This window comes from Hordeum vulgare, chromosome 5H (assembly GCF_904849725.1).
Source record: "Hordeum vulgare subsp. vulgare chromosome 5H, MorexV3_pseudomolecules_assembly, whole genome shotgun sequence".
In the NCBI taxonomy this organism is placed as follows: domain Eukaryota; kingdom Viridiplantae; phylum Streptophyta; class Magnoliopsida; order Poales; family Poaceae; genus Hordeum; species Hordeum vulgare.
Genome location: NC_058522.1, coordinates 348,020,362 through 348,026,017, shown reverse-complemented (window position 1 = coordinate 348,026,017; position 5,656 = coordinate 348,020,362). Strand labels below are relative to the sequence as shown.

At 50.6% G+C, this 5,656-nt stretch overlaps 1 pseudogene; it reads left to right on the top strand.

Annotated features, from left to right (window-relative positions):
* Positions 1-615: 615 nt before the first annotated feature.
* Positions 616-5,408, top strand: LOC123396693 (annotated as a pseudogene).
* The last annotated feature ends 248 nt before the right edge of the window (positions 5,409-5,656 follow it).

Genomic DNA, 5,656 nt, shown 5'->3' with positions numbered 1-5,656 from the left:
AATGCTAAATTAGGGTTAATTGTGTGGGTGAAGGAAGTGTCATCGGCGCCGAAAAAGAGGGTGCAGAAGGATGAGTAAGGTGACGATGGTGCAGCGGAGGTGGTGGCACGACGCGACAATAACGCCAACCACGGGTTGGAGGGGGGACGCTAGGCCGTTGATGACAAGGAAGTTTATTACAACGGGGCGGAGGCAACGGAGGAAAGTTTGATTAAACTATTTTTTCACACAAAGGGGGAAATGGTCGCCATGACCATTTGAATTTAATTCAATTGTTTGGGGAAAAAGTTCATTTAAACCTTGAATTTGTAGAGGTCGGACGAAATGAGCCCTCAAGTCGAAATCCCGGTCGATTGCATCCTGAACTATGCAATCCTGGTCTAAATTAAACTCTCACATCGTTTTAGCCACAAAAGCGCTAATGTGGCAAGGATTCTCCACGTGGGCCAGCCCACTTTAGTTTTTTTGTTCAAAAACGAAAATTCCATAGGGTGCTACACTATTGCCCGTTGGACCGGACTGCTTTATTTATTTTTTTGTTAAAAACAAAAAATGCGCACAGGGTTGGCTCGAATAGAGGAGCCAAGCCGTCGTCGACTAGGACACCGGTACGCCATGCCGAGGTCCTCCTCCTCCTCCGCGCCTCGCATCCTCGGCAGGGCAATGGCAATCCTCTCCCTGCCGCTCACCCTGCGGTCAAGGCCAGGGTGGCGAGGACTCTCCTCCTCTTCAATAAGGGACGTGCTTGCTGCGTGCGCCACTACAACTACGTGTACGTCGGCGACTACCAGTTCTCACCGTCTCGGTTCCCGCTCCTGCCCCACCCGCCGGGCGTCTCTGCCGAGCGCGCCAAGCGGAGGAGCCAGACAAGGACGGTCCTCGCCGCACTCCTCTATGGCGGCTGCGGCGTTGCCGATGGAGACGGCATAGACGTCGCCTTTGTTGGCTTTTGAACGTGCGTATGCAACCGTACAAGCGTTCCTATGCGATTCTTGCTTCGGTCGGCTACTTGACGAAACTTGCGTAACTAGCGACACGAATAAAACTGATCGATGGATTTGATGGCTAAAGGCCCGTGTCGATCCTTTGCTTTGTATTGTTTTTCATTTTTCTGGTGTTACAAGGACCACCCCTAGGGTGCCTTTTATATACATCCACAAGGGACTATGGAAATAGACTAGGACTAGGTATCCTAATACTACTAGGACTCGGTTTGGCTTTTTTCCTAATCCTATGTGTACAGGGCAACATGATTAACTCACATTCACCCCCTAAACACGATGTCCTTACTTCCGACCTGGGTCCCAAACACGATTGCTGCTTCTCATAACCGTTATCATCGGCATGGCCTTTGCCGTCCCTTGCAGCATTTTATGGACCGTCTTTACTATCGTCGGCTCGTCCGTAGCTTGATGACAACACTCCTTTTTGGTCGCGTCTTCAATCTTCACCTCTTCTTTGATGCTTTGTAGACTGTCCTTCGGATCATCGAGGGCACATCTTTTGAACCTAAGTGTGACCATACTTTGGTCTAACTTTGAATTCCAAGCTCTTGGCGCTTGCATCAACCCGTAAAGTGCCTTCTTGAGCTTGTCAATTTTCGCTTGTTCGTCTTTCTTCTCGTAGCTGAGGGGTTGTTCCACGTACACTTCCTTTGTGAGATCACTGTTGCGAAAGACGGATTTAACATCCATATGATGAACCTTCCAATCCTCTTGTGCTTCCAAAGCTAGGAACACTCTCACCGTCTCGAGTCGAGCAACCGGTGCAAACACCTCATCATAGTCAACTCCTTGACGTTGTACGTAGCCCTTTGCAACGAGTCTTGCCTTGTACTTCACAACGGCACCCTCCGTGTCCTTCTTGAGCTTGTAAACCCACTTCAAACCTATCGCCTTATGGTTTGGAGGTCGGGTTACCAAAGTCCACGTGCCATTGCTCTCAATCGCCTTCATCTCCTCATCCATGGCGTGCGTCCAGCTAGGACTTTTTCTTGCCTCTACGAAGTTTGCCGGCTCCTCAACTCCAAACAGACATAGTCCAGAGTACTCGAGCGTAACTGGCTTTGTGTACTTGTAGACTTTCTTGAGGGTCTTGTAGCGACGAGGCCCTGAGGAGTCCGTTATGGCCTGCGAAGGAGGTGACACAAATTGTGTCGATGTTGATGCACTTGAGGAAGATGGCTAAGTCTCGGGTGTGTCATCGACATCCGCGTCCTCGGCGTAGTCGTCGTGATCATGTCCATCATCTTGATTGTCATCGTCACTATGCGCCTCGTTGTCGATGTTGTCATCGAGATCTCCACCCGTGTCATGCGCTTTGTTGTCGCTATCTCCTTGCAACCTATGCACGTCGTCGTCGGTGTCGGTAGCATGATGATCACTACCATTGTGGTCACCTTGGTTGGGAGTCTTGCCAACCACCTGGACATCCTCCCCTGCATCATCATCAGTTGGAAATTCAACCGTGAATATGTTACCATTTGGAGCATAGTCGACTGCGGCGCTCCAATTCCACGCTTGGTTTTCTTCAAACACGACGTTGCGTGAAATCCATAGGCGCTTGGTTTGTGGATCGTAGGAGTGGTATGCCTTGGTGCCGGAACTCCTCTCGTATCCAATGAACACCATCTTGGTGCTACGATCGGCAAGCTTTGAGAGGTGGGGCTCCGTCGTCTTCACATGTGCCACGCACCGAACGTCCGTAGATGAGACACATTCGGCTTACGTCCGTAAATTGCTTCATACGGAGTCTTGCCGATCACTGCCTTCATTGGAGCCCGGTTGAGAAGATAGACCGCCCTCGAGACAACTTCTCCCCAAAAAGTCCCCGACAGGTTCTTGCTCTTGAGTAAACTCCTTGCCATGTCAACGACGGTTCAATTGCGCCTTTCAACGACCCCGTTCTGCTGCGGCGTGTAAGGTGCCGTGAGGAACCTTTTTATGTCAATCTTCTCGCAGTAGTCGTTGAACTCGTTCGACGTAAACTCTCCGCCGCGATATGTCCGTAGAGCGCGAACCTTCAGCTTTTGTTCCATCTCCGTTGCAGCCTTCAACTTCTTGAACGCTTCAAACGCCTCATCTTTAGATCATAGGAGCATGACCCACATATATCTCGAGTAGTCGTCTACCACAAGGAAGAAATACTTCTTTCCCGCGTGAGTTGCCGGGGTGATAGGGCCACATAGATCACCATGGAGCAGCTCGAGTGCATCACTTGCACGATAGGTAGACTGAGCAGGGAACGGCCCGCGGTGCTGTTTTCCAACCAAGAACCCGTCACATACTTGATCAACATGGTCGATAACTGGCATCCCGGATACCATCTCCATCTTTGACATCTTCTTCAAGGCGTAGAAGTTAACATGTCCAAATCTAGCATGCCATAACCACGAATCATCATCACTCTTGGCGAGCCAACACTCCGATTGAGATTGATCAAGGTTGAGGATATAGAGCCTGTTCCATGTGCGAGTAACACGAGCTAGCGCGTTTCGGAGGTTATCGAAGATCGTCATCACTCCATTCTCAATACCCACCTTGCATCCATTCTCGTCAAGCTTCCCAATAGAGATGATGTTGTTGCGAAGACGTGGGATGTAGTACACTCCGGTGAGTATGCGATGTTCGCTTGTGAGACCCTCGAAGAGGACAGATCCTTGCCCACAAATCTCCACATTTGAACCATCACCAAACTTGACCGAGCCTTCAACATCATATTCCAGCTCGAGAAATTTCTCCTTGCATCCCGTCATGTGGTTACTCGCACCCGTGTCGAGATACCATGACATGTTTTGATCCCCGGATAACTTAGGTGTCACATTCTTCTCATGAAGTAGCACCTTCCGACTTGCTTTCACAACCACTTCTTCAGCGAGATCACAAACTTTGATCATCAAAAGACCTGGACCTTCGTCTTCCTCCTTTGCCAAATTTGCCTTGATCTCTCGCTTGTCAGGCTCCGGACAATCCTTTGCAAATTGACCCATCCCGTTGCAGTGACAGCACTTGACCTCGGACATATCCAAGTTCCGTTGCTTTCGCCCTTTAAATCGGCCAGCCTTACCACGACCTTGTGGCTTGCCTTTTACGGTTTGTCCGCCACGCGTTGCGTTGCTTGAGCCTTCGTTGCCATCACGCCTTCCTTTGCTACTTGGGGACTCCCAATCTGCACACGAGTACATGAGTTGGTCACTACCTCCTCTGTTTCCTTTCCGACAACCACGAGCATTCTCTTCCCACGTCCGCACGCGTCCGATCGCCTCCGTTATGGTCATGTCGTCGATGTCGTAAAGCTGCTCGAGCGTGCCGATGATGTATGTGAATTTGTCAGTCACCGAACTGAAAAATTTCTCCACAATCTCGGCCTCCTCGAGCTTTGCACCAAGCGTGCGGATCTCTCCCACCAAAGTAGTAAGACATATGGCATAGTCGTTCACCAATTCAGTTTCCTCCAAGTGCAACTTGTGAAATTGGCGCTTCAGCACTTGTGCCCAAGCCTTGGTGACGCAATCTTCTCCGATCCTCATCTCCTTGAGTGCGTTCCATGCCTCTCTTGCCGTCTCGAACTCCGGCAATGTCATTAGCACGGAATCCGGCACGGACTGGGCTATGGCGGCCATGGCACCTTCGTCGGACTCGTCATCGACGTCGTCGTCCGTGATTGCCTGCCACACTTGAAGGGTTCAGAGAATAATCTTCATCTTCACCGCCCACACGCCGTAGTTGGCGTCGGTGAGCATCGGGTACTGGATGGGGATGTTGCGATGCGCCTGGACGTTGGCGCTGCCCGTTCCTCCACCATTGGTTGCTGACTTGACGCCCTTCTTCACCTTGTCGTTGTTCTTGTTCGCCTTGGCACCGCCCTTGCCGGACTTGACCGACTTAGCGTCGCTGTCCGTCATCGTAGATCGTCGAGGCTTTGATACCAATTGTTGGCTTTTGAACGTGTGTATCCAGCCGTAGAGGCGTGCCTACGCGATTCTTGCTTCGACCGGCTACTTGACGGAACTTGTGTAACTAGCGACACGAATAAAACTGATCGATGGATTTGATGGCTAAAGGCCCGTGTCGAGCCTTTGCTTTGTATTGCTTTTTGTTTTTTGGTGTTACAAGCACCACCCCTAGGATGCCTTTTATACACATCCACAAAGGACTTTGAAAATAGACTAGGACTAGGTATCATAATACTACTAGGACTCGGTTTGGCTTTTTTCCTAATCCTATGTGTACAGGGCAACGTGATTAACTCAGAGCCTTGCTCGACAGCATGTTGCCCTGCCTCGCGCTCTGCAAGACGAATGGGCCGGCGAGGACGGCGTGGAGGAGGAGGTGTACCACGGCGAGGACGAGGAGGATGATGTCGTGGAGGTGGAGTGCGAGGGGGCGAGGAGGTGGACGGACGCGTGAAGTGGTTCACCAAGAGGTTCTACATGGAGATGAGGATGCAGCAGAGGCGCCTCCTCTAGTCCGGCCAGATCCATGGACTACTCTATCTGCATTTCGCCTTCGTCTTGGTAGAATTGTCGCTAGCAATCTTGGCTGCAGTTCCTTGGGTTACAGTGTGCTTGCTCTTGATTTCTTTCGCACAGTGTTGTTGTTCAACATTTGTGTGAATTTTCCCAAAATTACGTGTTGTTGTGGTGTTGACAAAATGT